The sequence below is a fragment of the Agelaius tricolor genome, unplaced genomic scaffold (genome assembly GCF_023055355.1).
Source record: "Agelaius tricolor isolate 1412-34295 unplaced genomic scaffold, bAgeTri1.0.p SCAF_18, whole genome shotgun sequence".
Taxonomy (NCBI): domain Eukaryota; kingdom Metazoa; phylum Chordata; class Aves; order Passeriformes; family Icteridae; genus Agelaius; species Agelaius tricolor.
In genome coordinates this window covers 402,510-429,320 of record NW_027269278.1, presented here as the reverse complement: position 1 = coordinate 429,320, position 26,811 = coordinate 402,510, and the positions used below count along the sequence as shown (strand labels likewise).

Genomic DNA, 26,811 nt, shown 5'->3' with positions numbered 1-26,811 from the left:
CCTTGAGCAAGCTACACTGGTGGCAGGCTACAGGCTAGGTATGCTACACAGAAGAAGACTCCAGATGCAGTTTGCACTATGAAAACATTGGTTTGTCAGCATGGGACACCTAATAAATGAAGCTCTCATGTCCCCAGCGACCTAAAAAGAAAAAAAAAAACAATTAATAAATGAGGAACTCCTGTAGTCTCACATCTTCTTAAAAACGTTCAATGAATGGAACATTACAAGAAGTCTGATGCCCAGATGGGTCTTCACTGGAAAGCAGGATTTTTTTTTAACAGTTATGAATAAAAACCTGCAGTAGCTCTTTTGGAACAAGATTAGCAACATGTGTGTCCCATCACTTTATATTCTGAAAGTTAACACTCTTTATGTCCATGGTTGCACAGAATTTATCTACATGGAAATGCAGCAAATCACCCATTCAGTGACATGTAAAGTCTCTTAGATGGTGTTGAGAAGAAGTATTTTATGCAGTTTTTAAATATCCAGACTTTACAGGAAAGCAATATAAAAAAAAGAATAAATTTAAAGACTTAGTGAAAATACTTCATGACCTCAAATCACACCACTGTACAGAATATACTTGAGCCTATTAAGAATTAAAAAAAAAATCAATTTTAGAAGTTAATTAAAAAGAAGAATCAACAACTACCATGTCATTCTGTTTTCCCCCATCTTTTCAACTCAACCCAGTTCCATGTCAAAATCAGACATTGACATCTGATTGCAGTAGTCAAAGAGATGAGATCAAAAATTAAGAATTTACCTGACTATGAAAAATGATGGTACAAATTCTAAAAATTAACATAGGCTTTTTTCAGCATTCAAGAGCTCAGAGACTAAAAGACACAATTAATTCCATGAGACCATTAACATGTGTCTCACCGCAGCTGAGAGAAACAATTCTGTACAGAAGACCGATAGCATTTATCAGTCAATGTCTGCACTTTGTGTCTTCTAGTAGCTGAAGATGCAAACCAGACTTGGTGCCCATCTAGGCAGTTGTGACAGCACAAGAGTGCTTTCCAAGTTCTACTCAGGGGAACCAAATCATAACACTTTCAAGAGGCAAATTTTCCACAGAGTAACAGCTCAAAACAAGAGCAATACATTTCTTTTGATGGAAGCAACACAGTTTAGGTAGTATTACAATACCACAAAACCAAAACAAAAAAAAAACCAAAAAAAAAAGCCAAAAAATTGAATAAAAAAACAAAACAAATCACTTCCACAAACCCAAACAAACACAAGAAACCCCCAAAAACCAAAACCACAACAAACCAAAGCCATAAAACCATGAGGCAGATGCTCCACATAACCCCTGACAAGCTGGGGACAAGCAAAGGTTAGGAAAAGGATAGAAAAATATCAGAGTAAAATTATCACTAGTAAACTATCAGATAAAAGCACTTTTAATAGTTGTAAGAGCTCAGACATCACCAAGAGAAAGAAAAGCAACCTCTAACCTTTCTAAATGAACAGCACTAATTTTTGTATGGTAGTGAACATTTATTCTATAAAGTTGTACAGAGCTGTCATGATCCTAATTCCAATTTCAGTCAATTTACCTCAGCAACTGTAAAAAAACTGAGTTCCCCCAGCTACAAACACCTATCCAGAGCAATACAGCACAGACTAAGCTGGTAGTAGACATGGGTAGCATAACTAAATAAAATTTTTAATGGGCTTTTAACAGCTATTTCAATTACATTATTTCAATTATTTCCTTACTTTCATTATAAAATGTCAGATACTTTGATTTCAAAACAAACTTAATAAAGCAGCCCCACATCTTCTGTTTTCAATATTCCTACTCTGAAAGTTCTGCTAATGAAAGCACAGATGGGGTTCTTTTGTTTAGTTTGTTGTGGGTTTTTTCACATCTGATTATATGACAAAGCTGACTAGCTGGGGAGGGGTCTAATATTGTTTAGGTGGACAGGGAATGGTGTAAAGGAAGTAATTTGAAAGTTGACTCGTCTCTCTAATATTTGGGTGTTTTCCCCTAATCATTCTATTAACTATCTGTTCAGGGACGTAAAGTTGGTTGGCCTAGAAATTTGATTTTTCCCACACCATTTTACAGATACAGTAATCTTTGCTGCTCTTTCCCTATGGCAATTGTGTGAAGAAACAGGTCACATAAACTGGTTTTTGAAGACTAAAGGAAGAATTAGGCTTGAGCCACTCAGAATGCCTGGGCCTCGGCTGTTGTATTTATTTACAGTGTTTTTCATTATCTTTTATTGTCATCTCTTAAATCCCCCTGCCAGTTGAAACAGTCCATGTTGCACCTGGTCCTTTCTGCTCTTACCCTAACATGTTTCCACTTTTTCATTTGTATTGGTCTCATACAGTGGTTATCTTACCATAAAAGGAGGATCACTCCTACAGACAGCAGCCAGCTTTCTTAGTATTATCTTCCCAGACAATTATATATCAGCTTCTCAATCCTGCCTAAGTCTATTTTTCAAAGGCCATTATTCTCATCCCATTACTGCTCTTATTTCTTTCATGTAAGACACTGAGCCTTGTAATTTACAAATACCTTCACCTAATAGCCACCCTCTCTCAGTCCCCCCTAAAATCACACAGTTGTGGAAAAAGATGATAAAATTTCGTTTATTGGTAAATTCTTTAACTTTACCTGCATTTAGTATTATCTCTTGTACTGTAATATCAAGTTCACTGCCTGACTGATATAAGAATGAAGAGCAATTTATTACCTTTGAAATGTTTATGATCAGTAAAAATATGGACATTTGAGGAAGACAACCAAGAGGAATTTGAAGAAATATCAAAATAAAGCACGTATTTCAAAGTGATTAAAGGGATTTGCATGTACTGCACTCTGTCAAAATGAAATTTAAAAGCTAAACAACAAAACTTGATATTTAGCAATCTTTTCTGTTTCAGAATGAAAAATAAAATTAAAAACAGCTTCTTGAACTGATGGTGCAGCACTACTCTGCTGACTGGTCCAAGAGTCTCAAGATCCAGCAAATATGCAGCTAAGACTGAAACTTGTGACCCTCTTACCTGTAAATGTAGTACTAAATTGAGTATTTAGTGTTTGATGACTGTCAGTAGCAATCCTTCACTGTGATAACATATTTATACAGATTACAATTTCCACATATCGACCTCCCAAGTCTCTCTGTAGGTCTCATTATGCAACTGCAAATAATATGAAAACAGATTATCTTTGGCAGAAGTTACAAGTGGGCTATATGGCACATTTTGTTGAAGTAATATTAATTTGCTCTCCTGTTCCATTAAAACTATAGATGTGGTTGAGGATATAAGCAGAACTAATGCTGAGTTTTCAGCAGAGATTAAAGAGCATAGCCTCTATTTCAGTACTTCTTGTTAATAATGAAAATAGTGGAATTTTTTCTTTTCTGTTTATATGCAGCTTTGGCAGAAACAATCGGGAATCTTGCCTTTCCTGGACAGGTGGGACCAGAGTTATCTTATTTTCTTCTTGCTGTTCCAATTAATCTCTTCTGCAGAATTTGATTTTGCACTAATTTCTTGTTCTCTGTATTTTCTCACTTCAGTGACTTCCCTACTACACAATTCATTTCAGAAAGGCATTCAGGCTGTAAGTTGCAAGGGAAAATCCCTACAATGCCATTCAACTGCATGCAAAAAGAACAGGTGAAAAAAGGGTATATGTAAAAGCAAACTGCAATGACAGAAGTTTGTATTTCACATGACTACTCTTTGGGGTACTAGTAGAAATTTACAGTTTAGCAGTTTTATATTACATCCAATCTACTCCAGATTATAGCGCCTCTCTGATCTTTTATTCTTCATTAAGAAAATACTCAAGGGAATAACAGTCAACAAATCTGACTGGAAAAAAATATTAGCCAGTTCAAATGGAACTTAGAAAAACCCTATTTCATTGAATTGATGGAAGAAAGAATAGCTTACATTTTCATAGCTTTTAACCATATCTTAGTACTTTAAGAAGACCTACCTCACTTCAATTCACTTTTGGATATAGCACTAGCAAGTCACCCGTGAAACCCTCTGCTAAAAACTTACTTTTAGGAAGAAGAGTCAACCGTGTACATCAGAAATATGCTAAGCAGCCTCCTGCCACGTGACTAGCACTATTTCACCTTGTAACTTGCATCACTTCCCTTGTTCTCCTTCAAAAGAGAAAATCAACAACTACGGTACCTGTTCCATATATGATGGGCTAATCAACCAATAAAAAGGCACTTTTCACTGAAGCAAACCTTAATGCCTGTCATTAATCATAATTTCTATTTCTACATTATATTATCATATTCCACTTCCATTTCTAATCTTTTTTTACATTACTACAGTTCCAATTGTAACAAGGTATTTCTGTAGTTTTAGTGTAATACATCCTCTGACAGGCATTTATAGAAAAAAATTATTGAAACAAAATACTATGCAATACCATAAAGTATTGGCAAAGAGCGAATACGGAATATTTAAAAACCCCTACACTCCAACTTTACTTTTCCAAGCAAAAACTTGATATGAATTATGTCTGGGAAGAAAAGTTACAATAAACCTCACCACCCAAAATACAAGCCACAATTTTCTATTTTTACATCCCTTAAAACTCTTAGATATACTGCATCCTACTGGTCCTCTGCTCGAGAAATCAGAGCTACTCTGAACAAGCTACCATTTTAACATTCTGTACCTTGTATTTCTTGAACACTGTCACACAACTATTGCTCAATCATATGGTGCTCTTGAGAATCAAGAGATCCTGGCCTTAGAGGCAACTACCAAATCCTGTGAGACCAGTCAATGAATTATCATACCAAATTGAATTAGCCCCAGTTTGGAAACAGCTCCTTTGTTTTCTGAGTAACATTGTATACTTATCTTTCAGGGCTACAACATTGCAAATAATTAAGTTTCTAATAAATTTCTAGCAGCCACATACAGCTGTATGCTTGCACAGACATTAGTTTAGAGGCAGAGGTTTGTAGAGAGTTTCAAAAGGGAGACCAGAGCATTACCACTTCCTCTCACTCTCAGTTCTGAAAATTCATCTTGCTCTCGATGAAAAAAGTGCAATGCATGCACATATATTCAGATCCCTTAAGTAGCACAGCCTTTGCAGAAGAGATAGTTTTATTTGCAGTTTATTTTCATAGGCATGCAAAAGAGTAACATGCCAAAACAGAGGTATACTTTTCTTAGTGGCTCAAAGGCTGATCATTATGGAGAAAATGTAACTAGATAAGCTGGAATTTTTAAAGAGCAAAACAAAAATTAGAGTCATACGACACAAAAGTCCCTATCAAGCAATGAAACTGAAGGGTTTCATGGGGTAAAGTTAGGATCAGGTACTGAATGGTGAGCTTCAGTAGTTCCGGACTGTTCTCTAAGTGAACAGTTATTCTGCCCCTCAGAGCAACAGCTCTTCTCTAACAGCACTGTATGTATAGAAACTCTCACCTTTCACAGCCATTTGGTAAACACTGATAAGTTTTAACTCCAATCTATAAAAGCACATTATTAGGGGTTCTGTAACTACTTTCCTTATTAAAGAACATTTAAAACACTCAGAAAAGCATAATAAAGAGAGAACTGATGCATCATTTCCTTCTGAATTAGAGCTTCCCTCAACTTGAAGGCAGTAGTCCTAATTCAAGGGGTGAAGAGGGGCTATGTTGCCACAGGATGATCAGAGTATCTTTTCATATGTCACACAGGTGCAGGAACTCTGGCATGACTTGCACAGTTGTAATGAACCTCCCTGAGTCTTTAGGGCATCTAGCAACATTTACCCTACCCTTGCATTTTTAGAGGCTAGTGTCATGCAGTGCTAGTATGCTTCAAAGGCACAAGAGGAGATAGAGCCTGACTAAGGAGGACCATGTGCTTTCCTTACCATCTCACATAACATCTTAGAAGACTAGCTGTGATTTAAATTCACAAAGCATCAAAACAGACCACACAGCTGTAAAACACTCAGAATACTTTCTTTCATGCTGGAAGAGGCTTGTGGGAGAACAAGATGTTTGAAGACTTTATCACTGCAGTGGAACAGATAATTAGGCAATTAAAACTATGAAAAGTAGAAAAATTACTAGTTCCACATGAATTTCACTGTGGAACAGAATTGGAAGAAGCAAAAAATCAGAAATTAGAACCTTTCACAAGCATCTTTAGAGCACAACTAAAAGAGTGAAAGTTCTGGAACAAAGGTAAAAGGGTAGTTAATTTGCAGAAACTTATCTGGTTTTGCAAAGGAATATTTTAAAGGAATTGATTCCTAAAATAATCTTGCTTTTCTGGTGTTAATAATTAGAATGCATTAATAGAAATCCAAGAGGTCTCATTCCAGCTTCATTTTTGGTAACCCAACAAGGCCCTTCCCTCCTAGGTTTTTAATGGTATTAGCAGTATCTTCACATATACAGGCTTCTTGTTTAATCATTCTGCTCTATAGGAAACCCTCTACAAACTCAGTCTTCCCATCCCTACTTGCTTCCAGGCCATGGAGAATGTACCACCATTTCACACACCAGAGTAAAGTGAAAGAACAAACACCTTAACTTCCCACAAAATCTTCACAAAGGCAACTTTGGAGAAGGTGCTCTGCTCACCTACTGTCTATCACATGTGGTAACATTTCCAGAAGCCAATCTTCTCTGGAGGTACTGAACACCCATCCCAGCCAAGGAGAATAAGGGAGTTATCCTGCTCATGCCAGCTGTAACGGAGCATGCTTCTCCAGGCATGCTTTCTTCAGTGTATACATCTCACTATGCAAAGCTCTTGGTGGAGGAGACCTTCTTTTGCAGAGACGCAAAAATCTCTGCTCTGGTACTAAGACTTTCCAATAGGAACAGACTAAAAAAGAAGCTGGCAAAATCTGCTAGTCTACCTTGCTAGTCCCTAATCTGCTAGCTTTGCTAGTACCAACTATGAAATTCTTGGCTTACAGCCTCATAGACTTGTTGCAGATGTAAATAAGGACATACCAACCAGACCAGAGGCTGCACAGTGGTATCAGATGTGATACACTTCCCTTACTGCCAACTGCAGGGAGAGGCCACAGTCTGTAGTGGTTTAGGTTTGCCAGTTTGAGATTTCCTGGCCAAAGCACCAATTAATGTTGTGGATTTAGCACTGGCCAAACGTTAATGCACCTACTAGAATATACTTACTCACTTCCTGCTGTGAGATAGGATTAGGAGGAAGGCAAAGCAGGCTCAAAACTTTAAAAGGATATAAAGAAAGCTTTAATAACAGTAACTAAAAGAATAACAAGAATCAGAATAAAACCTTTAAAACACTTCTCCCCCTACAACTTTTTATTTCTCACTCACAGTGTACAGAAACAATCAGTTTATCACTTCTAGAATAGCCTTTCTGCAGTTCTCTTAGGGAGAGGAGTTCATCTAGTAAATTTATGGAGACTTCTCCAAAAGAAGAAGAGAAGCTCTCATGGCTTTCAGTTTCCATGAATAGCAGCCACCCGTAACATCTGCAATCATAAAGTCCCTCCCATTTTTACAGCTTTTCCCACGGCTGTGTTTATGGCCCATGTCAACTTATGGGGTACTATTTTTAAAGATGTGCTGTTCAAGAGCAAAGGTTCTCTTTATCTATCTTTGAAAGCATCTTCATCTCTGGGAACAGTGGTCTTCTTCTCTTCTCCCAGGGGGCACAGGGTCTTCATCACTCTTCTCTCTTTCTCTGTTCAAACTTCTTATGGGATCACAGCTACTTCAACATTTGCTTACTTTAGCATGGAGGCCTTTGCGAGATATATACAATTTGAACATTCTCATCTCCCCATACCTTCATGTATTAGAGGGGAAAAGAGTCTGATGTATCAATTACAGTCTTCTCCAAAGCTTTACAAGAGAATTTCAGCCCCAAGATTAAGGCACCTCCTCATCCCTCCCATCTGGGACTTGACGTCTTCACTGACCTCGGTGTTTTCATGTAGTTCCTTCACATGCCTGCACTTGTCCTTTTCTCTCACTCGAGGGAAGACTGAAGCAGTGAAAGAGTTAATATTTCGCCCGGGGCCTGCAGATGGTCACCTGACCCCGGCCAGGCTCAGTAGCTTGCAGCTGGGCTGGGGGGGAAAGAAGTGGGTAGGATCTTAACAGAGAGGCCAGAACTCAGCAGCAGCAGGCCGCAGTTGGGGGGGCAATGGCTTCTCCTTCCCCTCCGTCCTGTGGTTGCGAGTGAATCTCAGTGGTGGTAGAATCCTGGCTGAGCCAGACTGGCCCAGCGCTGCTCCGATGTAGCCGGGGCCCAGCGGACCCTGGCCTGGGCTAGCAGCGGGTCAGGGCTTAACAGCGGCAGGATGTTAGCAGCTGCAGCCACAGCCGGCCTAGCCCCACGGCCTCCCGTCCCCGTGCCCAGCAGCCAATGGGGCCGAGCCCGCGGCAGAACCCACCCAGCTCGGCCGAGAGAGGGGGGCTGGGCTGGTCTTGTTACCTGTTCTCAGGCCAGAAAAGAAAGAGAGAATTCTCAGGATTTTTTTATTTTTAACATGGGTGTTCACAGAGGCATATCGGCTTTCTCAGTAGTTCAACAGATTGTCAATTCTCAAAGCTAATTACTGATTGGTTTTTTTGTCAGACACAGAGGAAACTGCTAGCAGCTTCTCTTAGAACATCACTTCCGTGATGCAAAACCAGCACACCTCCTCACACCTTGCTGCAAAAGGAACGACTTCATAGCTGCAATCAATTTCATTTTAATATTGTAAATAACCATTGCTATTGTTAAAACAAGTAGAAGCCATAGAGCACAGCTAAGGATTACATGCCAATTGAACTGTAGAGTATCTCCAACTGCAATAACCCTACAAAATGGTTCAAGCATAAGAAGAGAGTGGACCTTGTGCCTAGTAAAGGATTTTCCTTGTAAAAAGTATTTAAAGTAAATTCTCACATTAAACAATATGAAAGAAATGAGGCAGGAGTGGGGTGAAAAACACAGCTGATAATACTTGAATATGCAAAAGCATGTATATGGTGTAAGTTTAAAAAACCAATAATAGTGATTTACAAGAGTTTCTATTTCTAGGCTTTACATGCAGAACTTTTACTAAAAGAAATATTAAGCAATAAGCTCCAGGATGAATATATAAACAAACATAAACACTTTTTTAAAAATTCAACAATTCTGAGCATTATTTTTTCTAATAACTTTCTAGTTATGATTCTTTTAGGTAACTTTATGGAAACATTTATTCTAATTATAGCAGGTCTTTGATGTCTGTGCAAAAAACTAATTAATGTAGTTTATTCCTTCCTGAATCAGGTTCTCTCAGTTTAAAACACAAGCTGAATGGGAAAAAAAGAGGAAGTTTTTCAAAGTTTAAAATTCTTTGAAACCTAGGAAGACACTCTTATCTCATCCAAACAGCTTGAAGTGAGACATTGGCATGGGAAAGAGATGGGTAAAAGCGTACAACACCGTTGCATTGGCTGAATGACCACAATAGTGCAATGCTGGCGCATTTCAGAAGGCAGCAGGGGGCAGAAGAAACAGGTCTTGGACATTGGTTTTATACTTTAATTTCTAGCTCTTCATTCAGTGCTATTCTGTCGTCAGACTCAAATTTTCATCTCTCCCATTGCCAGAGCAAAGGCAACTGTGGCAGTCTCATTTTATTATTGTATTTATTGTGTCAAGAAACACAAAGGCTGCTTGAAAGCACCGCTTTAGATGAAGCACTCTAGATATACGTGTGGAGAAACATGACCAGAACACAAGTGTCCTCTTGCCTCAGTGGAGCTCAAGCAGATGGCACAAAGCTTACCATTGATCACTTGTGGCTATAATACATGCATCCTATATACCACTGCCTCATGAAAAAAAGCACAAATAAAGCACACCAAATTCACCATACTGATATGCCTTAGAAAACAAGATTTTGCAGACATCTCCACTACCTTTTCTTCTGAGCATGACAAGTAATTGGTTTTTCTCACTTTTTTTTTAACAGTGAGAGAAGCATCTTGGCATTAATCATGAATTGTAACCAAAATCTGTCAGCTCTTTTGTATGACAGACTTTTACAATTCTTTATTCTTTCCTCTGCTGGTGTTTGGCAGGATATGGACAATACAGAGGAAAGTGGAAGAAAAAAATTACATACACACTGATGTAATTTTAAAACAGCTTGATTTTAAAAACAACCAACCTGTCAGTATTCTTAATGTGACAGACATTTTTCTGGTGCAGATTTCTTTTGCAAGCCAGTAATGTTAATATGAGAAAGCTGTCTAAGAGCTACATTTCTTTTCTACAGAGAATGATTGAATAAATTTTCCCAGTTTCTGCAAAAGTAAACTGCTCTTAACAGTTCATGGCACTTTTACATTTACTTTTTTGAAAGTTACCTAAGCCTGCTTTAGTTTACCCTAAGAAATTACTTAAACATTAAAATTCATAGTAGAGCATCTGCATGCTCCAAACAGCCAACACAGCCACACATCTCCAAGAATTCTAAACTTATATGAAAAAAAAGTGTTTCTATTTTTGTTCTTTAAATATAACTATATTAAAAAGAGCTTGATTGTGTATTTTAAAAAACTGCATCATAACCGAGACTCTTCAGCCTTATACAAATATCTCTGCTAATAATTTAGTTCAAACCCTATTATCAATTCCCAAAACTACCCCTGCCTCCAACCAAACACACAAAACTTGGAGAAGTCTGACCTTCACCTAAGAACTGACCACATTTCAACAGCATTCAAGTATAGTATTATTTACAGCTGTCAGGAGTTTCCACAGAGATCACCGATACTCACATAGCTGCCAGAGGTGTACTGAAGTGTGATGAGAGGAATGGGCAACAAAAGGAACATAACTTACCTGAGGGCACCAACAGAGGAACTACTAAACTACAAAGAAGAAAGAGTTTATTTTGTTTGTTGTTTCATTTTAGTAAAGAGGACAGCATAAATAAGTTTGGTACTGTTTCGCTTTCCCATGAGAAAGCACAAGGGGTGTAAGTGACAAGCAAAACTTAAAGAAGCAAAAGGTATTTCAAATGTATAGAGTAAGCAATGACCTAGATTTTGAAGCAAGGTATACACATCCTTCAAATTAGCAGAGACAGTAAAGCATAAAATGACACAGAAATACAAGTTACTGACAGGAAGTCTTTCAGTTTTTTAGGCTGCACATCAATTGTTTTCACAAACACCTCTCTGAACACATTGAAATAACTCACTATAGTTGCTGGCCAGGACAGATCGATAAACACAGGTTACAAACTACACATGGTAGAAACAATTACATAAGGCTTTCAGCATAACCCCAATCTTCATTGCACACAGCAACTTCTTTCAGAACAGCCAATTCCCAGAATTAAACCAGAACACCTCTGAAGAGGCAAACAATAAACCTTATTGGAAACCTCCCACAAGCCTACAAAACTCACCCTACAAATATAACAGAACAGAGGAACAGTATAAACTAAAATGTTTCCCTTACCTTTGCTGAGAGTGCCTGTGATGAGTTTAAAAACAGTCTGGGCAAATTTGACAATCCCATGCTTGCATCTCTTTGAACAGCCACTCATGGTTCACACAGATAGAAAGACTCTTCTCTGTTACAAATTTCAGGAATAACAATAAAATTAAAAAGTGAGTCCTTTACAAAGTTGATACGACTGGTTGTGCAGTGCTCTGAGCAGAACTCTGCTCTCATGCACTGAGCTCCAGGTTCTGCACTGAGGTTTGCTCACTCTGAAGCTACTACGGAGGACTGCAGTGGAGCAATGCACATCTCTTTTCAGTTAAAGGTACAGCTCTCCCCATCATCGTCTCGGCCGGGACTGCAAGCACCTGCTGCGATGCCCTGATAGAAGCTGCTAAGCACAGCAACACCTCAGCCAGACGGGAGAGGAGGGAGGGTTTGCCTCTGCAGGCTGCCACACTGGGTACAGGGAATGCAGCAAGAGACAGCTGGAGTCACCAGCTGCTGTAAATAAAAGCTGCTGATTAAAGCTTTTCTTGGTGCCCTTTTCTTGCGGATTTCAATAAAATTGTCAATTTTGATCTTGTCAGGTCGAGAAAACCAGAAAATAACGCTTTTTTATTTTACCAACACCATAGTGACACTGTCGCATGTAGAAGGCTGCATAGCGTTCCTTTGCAAAACCTGGTAGAAGTAGGAAAGCATAGCTGCACCCAGGGGTAGAAAAAAAAAAATCTTTATTTTAATTATACCAGCTTAGATGCTTCTCCGATTGTGATTTGTCCAGCATAGAGGGATGTGCCACCCAGCCTTTTGGGGTTGGCGGGGTTCGGGCTTACGCTTCTGTGCAACCCCACATTTAACTTTTCACGTTGTGCTGGTGCGGTGCCCACTTCCTGTATAATAGAAGTTATTCCCCTAGCAACAGCCACAACTCTGGCTTCTCCACTTCAATCAGTTACTGCTGCGTGTCTTGAATACTCTGAATAAAAAGACTTGCAGCAAAGCAGAGGCATCTCAAACCCCATCTGAATACTGGGCAGAGTTGAGCATCTTTAGGATTAATTCATGCTGGCCTCGTCTCAGATGCTTTTTAGCAACCCCCAAAATGCACTATTTGCTTGCCCCAGCCACAAGGCTTACCTCAGGTTTCTGCTCACACCCAGCCCGTTAAATTGCTTTATCAGCCTTGTGAGAAATAGCTACAAACTTTTCATAAATTTAGAAAGGTTTATTAAACCTTATCAAAAATACAACAGAAGACTGAACAGAGCACCCTGTGCTTATCCACACAATGGAAGTTTTGCCTTTTAACCTTTTAGCCCCTCCCAAAATTCTGTCCATCAACTCCTTCGCTGTCCAGTGGTGGAGTTTACTTCCTCAAATCCTGACGGGAGGTCAGATGTCACCATAGTGACAAGCCAGCCCTCCCAGATGTCCCAACCCTGGCTGTCCCTTGATAACAATATATAAAACTTTTCTTAACCTATATACATGATATTTGTCTGTTAATTGTGAGAGTCAATCATCGCATTACTCATCTATCACAGCCTTCTCTCTGGCAAAGCCACCTGGAGCCAGCCATCATTTCAGAGCAGCAACTACTGAGCACTGCCTTTACTTGAGGGACAGGCACAGCTTTACAATTCTGGGAACAGCAATATACCTTTCACTCAGAGAGCAATAAACCACTTTACAGGAAAACTTACATTCCTGAACCAAAACTCAGGGCTTTGCCAAATAGCTCACCTTGCTGTGAGACTCATGACTATCCGTCTCTCCCAACTGGAAGTGCCTTCCTGCTCCTCATCCCCGCCTCACATGTGCACCCCCGCACTGCTTTCTGCCCCTTCCCTTCCCTTCCCTTCCCTTCCCTTCCCTTCCCTTCCCTTCCCTTCCCTTCCCTTCCCTTCCCTTCCCTTCCCTTCCCTTCCCACACTGCTGCTCACCTCTTCCTTCTCAGGCAGAGAGCTGTGGAGCACTGTCCTGGGAAGCTTTTCAAAGCATCATTTTACCTCAAAAAAAAGTGTTCTTTAGCATGGAAAAAGCGACTTGAGGACAAAATTACCACCCTCGTCAGCTTGTGCTGGGACTATCATCCCCCATGCTGAGCTGCCAGACAGCTGGACATTTTACTGCCCTCTCACTTCTACCCAGTCACCTCACTCAATTTCAGGTCTTTAGAGATGTAATAGTCCACAGCTTTGGAAAACTTCTACAAAGCGTCATGGAAAAGCAGATGTGAGCTTGTGAAGATGCTTGGCTCTATCTGGCAGATGTGGGAGCTGCCACCAGCCTCACACGAACATCCTCCTGTTATAAATGTCAATTGAAAGCCAAATTATCAAAAATGCGAAAAGATTTATTTATCTTTTTCCATGACCAAAATACAGTCCTCAAAACCACCACAGCCAAAGGGACAGTGTCAAGCCCAGGTTCAGCGCTGGGTGAACCTGGATCCGACCTCTATCACATCGGACCCCTCCGGACCCCTCCTCGTTCACAAGAGCCGCTTCTAGCGGGGATGTTTTATACAGTTTATTATGCCCGAGGCGAAGGAGTCCAAGTTTCTTTTGTAACTCTGCATATTCATAGTTGGTTCTTTCACTGTGCAGAGCTGGACAATCGCCGTTTCCGGCTTGATAGCCAGTGTTGATCCAATCCCCGGGAAATCGTGTATTCACATTTATCTTTCTGAGGACTTCACCTATCTTGATCGATTTTATCAACAGGGCGATGATTGCATGGCGTCTTCTGATGGCTGAAGACGGCGGTGATCATCGGTGATCATCGCGCTGGGTGCGTCTATTCATAAGCTAAATAAGCCGATCGTTATCAGCCTTCAGGAATTTCAGAGTTTGAATAGACGTCTGCCTCTCAGGCTGCTTGTGGTCAGACTCGCTTGGATTTCACAATCTTTATAAAATACATTATTTTATAGCATGAATTATTTCTAACATATATTACACTCCTATGGCTAAAGCCTCTGTCTTCAGGCTATGCTTCCACACAACCTTTTGGGTACATTTTTCGGTAAGTTTCTCAAAAGTCTGACTTTTATTTACTGTGCTCCAGTACAAAAGGGACAAAAGGGAGCTAGCCTATTATTTATATACCGGCCTTGAGACACAGGTGGTGAGCTGTGAGGCCACTCCTGGTCAGGATGCTGCAGGCAGGCAGAGGAGCAAAGGCCCTATTGCCTTCACATCATCCCCAGATGAATTTTAAATACCCAAACGTCTTGGGCTTCCTGCCACCATCACCTCTACACAGCCCAGAGCCTTGATTATATATGACCTCACCATTTCACAGATTATTACATTTGTGGGGATGCTCAGACCAATGAGGTTAGAGGGCAACTGAGGCAGATTAAATACATTGTCGAATATTGTTAGAAACATATGGCTAAACATAAAGTGGTGCATGAGCTTCATATGTAAATCATATTTCTATCCCCTACACCACAGATCAACAACCAGTAGGGTAAGGAATACAGAGTGATGAGAGCACGCAGGGAGGGAAAGAGAATGTAGATTATTTGTGGAAAGCACGGTACTAATTAACTCCTTAATGAAGTAATCTCCAAGGCTATTCTTTATTCCTAGATATCCAATTCAAAATTGAAAAAGTTATTCTTAAAAAGAAAAAAAAGAGGCATAATAATAAGGCATAAAACATCAATAGAGAAATCAAGAAGTCAGTAGATTATTAATTAGTTTATCAAAAGTTTGCATCATGTTAATTTCATTTATATAAATACATTATGATATAATTGGGGGTCAGGGAATGTAGGATAATAGAATGAGTACTAGAAGCCATTAGTAAAGAAAGCCATGGAAACTGAGAGGTCTTACACAGCAGAAAAAAGAAAACTGCTGTGTAATATTCAGACAGGACTTTAGCCTCCCTGGTGTTACAAAAGGTGGGTGCTAATGTCTTCACAAACGCCTCTGTGGGCGGGGGTCTTTAGGAGAAATGGGTGTTAATATCTTCAAACTGGATTTTAATGTCTCTACTAACCTGAAGAGGTGCGAGTTTGTTACAGAACCCAGACAGTTTGACTCAGTTAACTTTAGGGTAATGGGAGAAATGGGTACACACAAGACTATTGCAGAACCCAGACAGGCTGAACTTGGGATTTTTTGCGGAAATTGACGATACATGTTCCAGGGGGAACATCTGGTAGGCAGTTGGGAAAAAGCTGTACCTTCCTAGTGCTTCTGCCACTGGGGAAAGAAAGAGGGCAACATGTGACCGGGAGTTTAGGATAAAAGGAGGGGTGCACTCCCAAAACCTTGTGAGAGACCCCACGGGGATATGCCCTATCAGACTCTCTCCTTTTCTAAGAATAAAGTTGCAGGACTCCTCTGTCTCTTTTATGAACACTGGCTTTTCATTGTGTGGCTGTTCCATACACTGGCACTCTAGTTTCAAGAGATTTATTCTCAGATATCCATTTGCCTCTTTTGGCCCATATGCCATAGTTTAACCCCAGCCAGCAGCTCAGCTGCACACAGCTGCTTGCACCTCCCCAACAGGACAGGAGAGATAATTAGAAGGGTAAATTAAGAAAACTCATGGGCCAACATAAATACAGTTTAACAGAGAAAGCAAAAGCCAGGCACACTTGAAAACAAAACAAGGAATAATTTGCTGCTTCCCATGGGCAGTCAGGTTTACCCATCCCTAAAAAAGCAGGGCTTGATCACATGTAACAGTGACTTGGAGAAAAAAATGCCATCTTTCCAAATGTTCCCCCCCTGCCTTCCTTCTTCTTCACCCAACTTTATAGGCTAAGTATGGTATGATATGATATATGATATGATATGATTGATATATGCCATACGTTGTGGAATATCCCTGGAGTCATTTGGCGTCAGCTGTTCTGGTTGTGTCCCCTCCCAGCTCCTTGTGCCTCCTCAGCCTGCTCGCTGGTGGGGTGAAGAGCAGAAAAGACCTTGACTCTGAATAAGCACTGAGCAGCAATAAGGAGAAAAATCTCTGTTTCATCAACAGGGCTTCCAGCATAAATCCAAAACAGCCCATATCAGCTACTGTGTCTATCCCAGTCAATCCCAGCAGACCTATAACAGGTGAAAATGGATCAAAAGGAACACAAAATGTGCATCAGTCAGAGGGGATCATCATAACCACGGGGTTGCATAAAAGTTGCAGCAGGTTCAGTGGAGTGTTGGAGATTTCTATCCAGTAACTCATTGAAGGCTGGAGTTAAACAAGTTTTCAGCGGAAGTTTCAGCAGCCAAAGGCCCTCTAAACACTGTCATTCCAAACAGACTAGTTGGGCATAAAAATACTGATACTGAAGGGCCTCTAATTGCTTACTATCTGTGGGAAAGTACAAAGTCAGCTTATTCTGCAGTCAAATTACTTCAGCACATAACAAAGAAAGTCTGCTAGAAACAAAGGTGTTATGTCCCTCATCTGAGCTTTTTTATAATGGACTGAGACAGTAAGATAAGTAGAAACAGATTGTATTTCTGTATATTAAATTTCCATATGTTGCTAGAAGGAGGTCAGTCAGAAGCACAAAAACCTGTAAAATTAAGGGCATGTTGTGATGTAGAGAAAAATATTTTTCTCTGAAAGCTTTACTGTAATGAACTCCAAAAGAGTATAGAATATGCTCTCTAATTTTTTACATGGATTTTCAGCATGCTTAATAAGGCACTAGAATAGTTATAACATTTAGAAATTTAATTGGTTCATTTGCACCCATGCTTAGTTTAATTTTCTGCATGTCAAATCTGAGTACACTATATACAAGTTAGCTGTCATTCCAAAAATATATAAAATATTATAGGAAATTATTCTTTCCTAATTTGCCATTCAGGATCACAGTGTGGGTGGATGAGAGGTAAAAATATTCACTGAATATATATTCATATAAACCAAGTTCAATCAGAGAGTTCAGCCACTACAGACATAAAAGACTGCTAAACCTATTTGCATCAGGAGAAAATTCAATCTAGTAACTTGAAACTACACACCAAATGTTCAAGACTAATTCTGGAATAAGTATGAACAATCCGGCTGTGAACTTGGATGCCCTGCTCTCCAGCATGAAGGGACTATCTCTGTTTTTCTATGGGTTTCTTAGATTTGGGAAGAGCGATTCCAGAGCTAACTGCTGCCATGGGTGTGAGGATATAGTGATGCCTCAGGTTTTAGTTTTTATATTTTTCAGATTCTGTGCTGCTTTATGGGGGTATGGGCTGCTTTATGAGGGTATGGGCTGTATGTGGGTCTGGGCTTCATATTAGGGGATAGTAAGCTCTCTTCACAGTGTAGGTAGACAAAACAATACTTTGTCTAGCTGGAGACGCAAGGACAACTCATCCACATCTCAGGCCCAAGAGCATAAACAATGGTGGACCAAAGGAGAAAAACAAGAAGCATAGGACTTCATGGGCTAAAGCTGTAACTGGACAGTTAGCTCCAATGTGCTAATGGACCAAAACTTATAAAAGGTTAGACCCCATGACCGGTGGCCTATTTTTTGACCATTTTGGGTTCACCTGCGGTAGCCCTAGCTGGGCTCTTGTTCTGCCCAAGGTGTATCCATTGAGGCCTCCTAATAAATATCTACTTAATTCTTTACCTCTATCTAGTCTCTGTTCTAGGTCAGCCTTCACAAGGCACCAGTTTCTGGTGACTGCGACAGGAGGGGGAAACTGATGCCTTGTGAAGGCTGACCTAGAACAGAGACTAGACGGAGCTAAAGAATAAAATAAGTATTAAGAGACCTCAATAAATCCACCTTGGGCAGCACAAGACCCAGCTAGGGCTACAACCTAGGTGAACCCAAAATGGTCACAAAATAGGCCACTGGTCACGGGATCTAATACTTTATAAGTTTTGGTCCATTAGCATATTGGAACTAATTGTCCAAATACAGCTTTAGCCAATGAAGTCCCATCCTTCTTGTTTTTCTCTCTTCAGTCCACTGTTGTTTATGCTCTTGGGCCTGAAATTTGGATTGGCTGTCATTGCGTACCCAGCTGGAGAAGGAATTGTTTCATCTACCTAGCCTGTGAAGAGAGTTTACTATCCCCTAATATGAAGCCCAGACCCACACACGAAAGCAGCACAGAATCTGAAAAATATAAAAGCTAAAACCTGAGGCATCAATAGAATTCACATTACCCAGTTCTCTCTACAAATATTGTCATCATGCTGTGGAAGCCAAAAAGGCAAAGGTGATGATGGCCAGGATCCATGATAGATCCTGGGACTCTAGTATTTATAATTTTTACAATATAAGTTTCAGTTACTTGGTCTCATGGGAGGCAGTTGTCCACTAGTTGGCTATTCAGTCTTGTCCATTCTCATGTCTGACTAAAAAAAAACTTCTCATAGAAGCAAAAATAATCTTGGCCTAATTAGGATAACCCAAGTCACTCCTTTTGCCTGTGATTTGAGGAAGTGCATCATTGCAGAAACTACTCTCAAACTCCTTCTCATAAACTTTTTTCTTAAAAGTTTTTCCATGTTGGAATGATGCATTGTTAACTAAACCAGTAAGAAAGAGTAGACTCTTTCTTCCTGCACTGGGAATTCTTTTCAGTCTTCATATATTCATCCTGAGCCTGGCAGTCCCTCCTGTCCTGATTGTCAAAGTTAGACACATAACTGGAGCATGCCAGAGATACCTGCTCAGCCTGTGCACCCAGCTCTTCTTCCCAGACAATATACACTGAGTCTCACCCACACACGGAACTTTAGAGGTACCAGGTGTTCTCTTAGTTCCAGAAGTGTTGTTACAGATATACTTGATCACTTTCATTGCACTCCCAGTTGGCACAGGTGTCTTAGAATAGAACATAAATGAAATTTCAATTATCTGTTTGGAATCAAATCTAGCAAGTACAGGCAATTGTTCCTGCTAGCTGTGTCCTAATCACCTCTAGATTTGAGATAACCCAACAGATCAAGAATCATCATTTAACTGATCCCTAGAAAAAGTGTAACTTCAAGGAATAGTTTTGAAAAATTGATCTACATAAAATGAAGAGTTGTCACCTTACTTGAATGCAGGGAGTCTGTCAGGTAGAGGTCTCAGCACGCTGTGTCCCATGCCATTATTATTTGCAATGCCAGCACTATTAATATTGAGCATTTTCCATGGATAGAAATCCAACTGCATTGGAGTCCCAAGGAAGTTTGTTCTAATACCTGTTTTTCAAATATGGTAAATGGACATACAACCAGATAAACTTAGTTGCCTGTAATTACCTGTAATTAGTTGCTCATCAACAAATTTTCTTTTGTACAAGTCTAGCACTTCAACAGCAGCAGCCCAACTGTGATATCATCTCCACTGCTTTCTGCCATTGCTGCCAGGCAGATAATGACCACATTGCATTTTCATTCATTCTGTAGTTCCAGTTAGTATAATCAGACAGAGCCTCAGGAACATTGCTTGAAGATTTCTTCATCACTACAGTGCTTGGTTTTTTATGGTGCTGTAGTTACCTTGACTCAGGCAGCATTCCTCACTGGAGAGGAATGTATATAGATAGTGACACAAAAGTATTTTCCACAAACGCTTCATTTGGATTGGCTCATCTTTTTATTTAATGTCTCATCTGTCAAGCATGACTAATTGTTTATTTACATAGAAATCTAGGGAAAGAAATAGTACTGATGAAAAAGCATGCATGATAGATTGGGTTTTTATAAGTGCAGTGAGAAACTAAGAAAATCAAGGTTTGGGTTATGCACTGGGTTCGATTGGAGGAAAGTTAGTTTCCTTCACAGTGGCTGGTATGGGGCTGTGTTTTGGATTTTGATGAACATAGCAATGGTAAAAAAGATGTTTTTGTTATTGCTGAGCAGGGCTTACACAAAGCCAAGGCCTTTTCTTCTTTTCATACTGCCTCACTGGCAAGGAAGCTGGGGGTGCATTGGAAGCTGGGAGGAGACACAGCCAGGACAAGTGACTCCAACTGACCAAAGGGATATTCTAGGCCATATGGCATCATACTTAGTATATAGAGTAGAGAAGGAAGAAGCAAGAAGGAGGAAACCAGGCAGACATTTGGAGTGATGGGGTTTGTTCTCCGAGAGATGGCTGAACACCTGTCTGTCCATGGGAAAAAATGAATTCCTTGTTTTTCTTTGCTTTTGCTTTCTCTAATAAATTGTCATTATCTCAACCCACAAGTTTTCCGACTTTTACCTTTCCAATTTGATTCCTTCCCTGATCTTGTTTGTGGGGGAGTGAGTGAGTGGCTACATAGTGCTTGACTGTTGTCTGGGGCTTAAACCATGACAGGTACAAAACCTTTTGCCTGAAGTACAGGCATCCATAAGCTGAGTGGACATAAACTGAGTTACAATTCTGCCTTTTTGCCTTTTTTTTAGGAGCAGCCCTTGACACCTTGAAGGTCATTCCAAGCACATGGCTCGTCTCTGCCAAACTATATTGTCTTCCCTGGAGTTTGTGCAGACAGCTTTTCCCAGCCACAGGAGGCTGAGGCCAGTGCCTAGATCCTTCTTACCACACCAAGCATGGTACTTGCTGTACAAGCTTCCTGCAGAGTGGCTGAAATTCCAGCATTCATGATGTTACAGCCCTGGACTTCCCTTGAGGTAGCTTGTCATTCTTGCTTAAATATACTGGTAATCTCATAATTCAAACTAGAATGAGGCTGAATATTTTTCAAATTCTTGAATAGATTTGAATATATGCAACACCTAAAGTCAAAGGCTGCTACAGCACATTCCTGAAAATTATGTGGAGCTTATGTAAAAAAAAACAAACCACAATAAATCTAGCCATTGCTCACTGTTTGGCAGTTTCTTGGCCATGAGTCCAGGAAACATTCTAGTGACATATCATAATTTTCATTATGTTTGTTCTTATCACACATGTGTCAGTGAGATTAAAAGCAGCAGAAGAAGCAGAGACACATAGGCTCTAAAGAAGTATTTCACAGGGAAGCAAATTCATGGAAACTTGATGGTTTAACATATGAAATGCATGCTTACTGCTGTGTTTACAGCAGTGAGGTGATGTCAACATTTTAATGAGGCCATGCTTAACTACCATCTTAGCTCTGTATTAGCAGGACAGAGAGGGGTTAGACACACTCTTCCTTTGTTCTGTCAATAACAGTTTGCCTAACTGAGGACAGAGATACTACTTGGCAAATGCAAAGCTGCTCAGAGAGCAAGTGGCATATACTGAACACAGAGATTGTAGTCAGCTTGTAAAGTGGAAGTGGGGAAAGGTTGGTAATGATCTTGTCCTTGCACAAAGGTTAGTGGGAGCTGTGGGCAGCTTCCCCAGAAAGACATCCACAGTCCAGAAAAACTGGTCTAGTCCAAAATCAAGAGACTTACTTCTCATAAGTCAGAGTATTAGAGTATTTCTCCATGGAGAAATTAGCCTTCACAGAAGTCATTACAAAGGACCCGAGCAAGAAGAAAAATAAAAAATATTAAACCATGTTTCCCTTCATTTTGGTGGCAAGAACTTTTAAAAGGGTGAGCATTTTTATTGAACCAATGACTGCTCTTATGCCTCCTAGATCCAGTGACATGGAATCATGTACATATTCATTTTTATAATAGTGTGAGAGCATGTATGAACTTGAGCTGACCTTAAAGAGGAATGCAATGGCTAATACATAAGCTGTGCTTCAGTGGCTTGGTAGGATAGGTCAGAAAAAACCCACTCATGTTCTCACTGATGAGAACATCAATTTGAAGAACTTCTATGACAGTAAGGATAGCATAGCTCCTTCTAGAGGCACTAAGTCATGAAGTTTAAAAAATGAAATTTCCTCAGCATTTCAATTTCACAGAAAATGAGAACTATATTTCTTTCATCCCCCCAATTCCTTACATACTAGGTTTTCATTCAACCTTCAGTTAATTCACTGAGGCATTCATTTGTCTGAACTTTGTATATACCTTAAGACAAAGTACTTTGTTTCTTTATGTTGCAGTAATTACATCAGACAGAATTTATTGAAAATACTCTCTTCATTTTTTTATCTTTTTATTAAATGGCTCTAATAACATATACATACCTCATACTTATTTTTTTCATCCCAAAATCTATTTGCCTCAGTATAATAAGGTTTAATGATCTGGCACCTAACAGTTTTGTGACAAACTGTCTTTAGCTTGGTGCAGGCAATTTGAGGCAAAGCACCTCCAGCCAGCAGCCAGTGGCTGGAGGATGACTGATTCTTAACTAAATCAGTAATCCTATTCTACTTTTTACACCCTGTCAATTCTTGAAGTACAGGCAAGTTGATTTATGCAGCAGACATTGAAATTCTCAGAGAGCAGGAAAAATATTATATACTTGTACATCATAATGAGCTATAACAACTTGTTCTAGTTTGGAAACTTAAATTCTGATGACAGCACAAAGACTGCACAAAGACTTACATACACAAAGTCAAGCAGGATAGGGAAGCACAGGTCAGGCTTCCTCACAAACTCCTTTTACCTTCATCAGTCTTTTTTGTTTGTTTTACACACATAATGGTTGCTGAAGCTTTTGGACAGATGGTAAAGCCCTTTTCCAATTAAATCACAATTAAAGTGATTGAAGCTCATCTACAGTTTTGAATCATTCTTGTTCAATGCATTAAATATTTTCTTGATTTTAAAACTGCAGTGTGTATCAATATCTGTATGATTTTGTGAATAGTTTTATACCTACACTTCCAATTACATTTATGACAGATGCAAGGCTGTACACAGACCCAAGCATGGCTGTGAATGGCCTGATTCTAATAATGACTAAAGAGAAAACCTCTTATAGATGAAAAACTGTAAATGGCTTTTAGACAAACATTTGAAGAAGTGTGTCATAGTTGCCCTGGGAGGAAGAATCCTGAGACTTTTATGATACAGAGCAATAAAATTCAATACAGGTGTCCTGGTTTAGGGCAAATTTGGGAGAAAACCTCCAAAAGGAGGCCCCTCCAGAAAGCAAACCCACACGGCACCTCTCCCCAACCGTGTCAGGAAGGATTCCTTCAAGAGAAGTGGAAAGAACCTGTTTATTTAACAGGCACAGCACCCCCAGCACACAAAAGGAACAATACCAGATGACACCACTCTTTCACCACTCTGAAAAAGATTACAATTTCAGAAAGTCTCTCTTGGGGGTGGTCTCTCTGTTATCAGTCCCTCCGGTGCTGGGGCAGCTGCTGCAGGCCACAAGGTGCAAACTCTCGGTGTTTCCCAGGTCCCAGTCCGGAGCAGGTTTGAGTAGGTCCAAAAAAGGAAAAGGAAAAAACAGCCCAGGAAAAATTCGGACTGCTTAGCTAAACTAACTAATGAGCAGAAGCAAAAAGCAAGAGCAAAGCAGGAGCAAAGCAGAAGCAAGAGCAAAAGCAAAGCAAAAAGCAAAAGCAGCACTGTGTACTGCCCTGTCTGTGTGTCCCATCAGCCGTGGGGGAGCAGCTGATAGCAAAACCAAAACAAAACATTCAATCTTAAGAGCCAGTCTTGAAGGCACAGAACACAATATCCAACATAAACAGAACTCTCGAATGGGGATACAAGCATCATAATGTTAACCTAGGATAACAGGCTACAATAATTTGGTTATATAATTTCTAAATCTGTGAGAAATTTTTGTAAGTTGCTCTGACTCTTGAAAATTCCACTAATAAAAAGATGAATGATACTTATTGTTTAAAATTCATCATTCAGCAAAACACTGAGTAGACATAATATCCTGTAATCAGGGATTAATCATATGTGTAGGGCTACAGTGTAAGCAAAACAGTTTGTAAGTTACCCTTAGGTGAAATCTGTTCATTTGGGAAAAGCCACAAATGTTTACAACTACTTTGAATTTGGAAGTTCAGATTAACTTAAAAAAGTAAGTAAATTTATTTTTAACCCTATGACCTGTAATCACTAAGTCTCAGAATACTTTGGAAGCAATAACAAGGTAAGTGCCAAAGAAGATAGTATTTTCCCTAGCTGCCAGCTGAAGAGCACTGATGCTAGAAAATTGATGCACTCAGTTTCTTGCTGCATCAACTGACAGAAACAGTCTACTACTCTATCTACTGTATCTACAGAGAATTTAAGGAAAAGCACTAGTAAATTACAGATGATTGAGAAACAGCATCCCTTTCCAAAGAGCCCAGCAATGTGGTATGTTAGCAGAATCACAAACAGAGAATAATATTTCCCCGCTTTTGTACTACTTTATTTTGCAAGTGAAATTTCAGGCACTTCAGCAAACAGAGGTGCCTGGTGAGATTTTTAAAGTAGATGGTAGCTGCTTACTTCCCTGAGTTCCTCTGTGATCTACTAAGTAGTCCTTCAGCAATTGCAGCTGACACACACTTAGAGGAGGGAGTGGAATGCTTTCTCTGAGGACGCACAGCAACAGTACTCTGAATCATTAAGCACCATACTCCTCAACAGTACCACAAATATACCTACTTTTGTATAAAAGCAGTCAACACCCTGTCACACTGGACTTTTTCAAGGCCCTAACATGGCCTTTAAGTGAATGTTCCTTTGTACATCAGCTAGTACTCATCACCCGAATTAACTGAGCATATTGTGAACTTTGCGCACTTGTTCACAGACAAGTACATTGTGGGGCAGGAATAATAATAATAAGATTTTTGGCTTTGCTTCACAGGTACTTTTCTGCCAAGAGCGTTCCCATCTTTTTTTAATCCTGAATAAAGCTTTGGAAAGCTGAGTTTCACAAGAACTGGTTCACATTTTGATTATTCTCACCTTGGAGTTTCCCTTGGGACCAAAATCAGGGGGTAAATCCACACAGCTTTGAACGGCCATAAGATCCCAGATATCCAATCTCCAGTTTCTGCAGGATTGATTCATTGAAGCATTTCAGGGTTAGTTCAGCAAACTTTAGGTTTTGGTGATTTCAGGATCAAAAAAAGAAACCTGTGACAAAGAAACTTAACTAAAGCTGGCTAAAAGTGGTCCCTGCTGATAACTCATTAAAACAACTCATTCAAAAGGAGGCAGGATTGATTCAATTCTCACAAACACATCTTGCCAAGATCAGAGCTCTCTGCCCACCGAGGACACAGCAACCAGCAGGGACCTTTCTCTCACTCTCCAGCACAGACCACCTTTCTCCACATCCAGGGAACTCAGAGAACACCAACTTAGTCCTGGGCTGGCACAGGAGAGGGGCAAGGAATATTTTTAAGTCATTCCAACCTCAATGCTATCCAGACCTGGGAAAAAGCACTTCCCACCACTCTTGGAATTTTCTTCCCTGTCTCTTCCAGCTTTGGAAGGTTTCTGTGGGAGCTGGAATTATTGGTGCAGTTCAGTAGCTGCACATCCCTAAAGCAAGGGAATCCTTGGGAACATGGAGCTTTCCTCATGCATTTCACTTCTTTATGCCAAATATTTTCCCCATTTATCTACAATCTAGAAAGAAAAAAAGGGAAAATAAGGAAGACAAATTAATTCTGACACAAGAAATGTTGATTATCCCACCACACTTCTGCTACTCTAACAAATCCACTTAACATTAAATATAAAATATTTTACTAAGAATTTTAAGGACACAACACTTCGAACTCAAAAACTACGCAGGTTTACTATGTCAAGGACTTTCACACTCAGGGAACTGACTGCCCCAGAAATAAACACCACAATTTATACAAATCTGATATTAATTCTATTCGGCTACAGCATTAGAGCTGTTTTCACACACATACACGAAAGGCTGCTGCAAGTTGTTATTTCAGCAGCTCCCGGGGACGTTAACAGCACCCCACCTCCCACCTGGCTGAGTCTGGATTCCACCCCGTACTCACCGAGAGTTGTGGGAAGCGGCAATTCCCACCTGCTCTCCCTGCCGGGGAAACCCTGCCTACCGTTCTGGTACCCGCACCTCTCACCTTCTGGTAAAGAGCAGCTGCATCCTCCCGCTGCCTGCTCCCGGATGCAGGCAGCTGCCGCCCTGTGGGCAGGGGGGGTGACTCAGGTAGCTCCATTGACTGTTCTTCCTCGATGCTTTTGTGTTTTCCTCTATTTCCCCGGGCCGGGCGGGAACAGAGAAGTGCGGGAATGTGCTGGGGGCTTTGAGTCAGAAGCAGCACAGCGCGACCGAGACGCAGGTGTCCCTGCCGCTGCCTGACTCTGCCCGTGCCGTTGACACCACAACCCGTGTCCCCACATCGGGAAAGTCCACAGAAAATCCCACTGAAAGCGCTGGATCAGCATCAGCACTGGAGTCGTGTTCAGGCAGCGGAAAAAACGCCTGTCTGAGAAGCGAGAACCGGCCGCGGCACCACTCACCCCTACCCAAAAGCGCGTGCGCAAGATGCTGTGCACATA

The 26,811-nt window shown here is 40.3% G+C and overlaps 1 long non-coding RNA gene across 2 annotated transcripts; it reads right to left on the bottom strand.

Moving 5' to 3' along the window:
- Positions 1-13,813: 13,813 nt before the first annotated feature.
- On the bottom strand, positions 13,814-26,807 carry LOC139597542 (uncharacterized). Of its 2 annotated transcripts, XR_011681640.1 has the most exons (3): positions 26,373-26,807; positions 19,143-25,896; positions 13,814-16,556 (listed from the first exon to the last, which is right to left on the bottom strand). It is a non-coding gene; the product is annotated as an uncharacterized lncRNA (long non-coding RNA). The 2 variants fall into 2 exon arrangements; XR_011681639.1 differs by having other exon boundaries at positions 13,814-25,896.
- Positions 26,808-26,811: the final 4 nt, after the last annotated feature.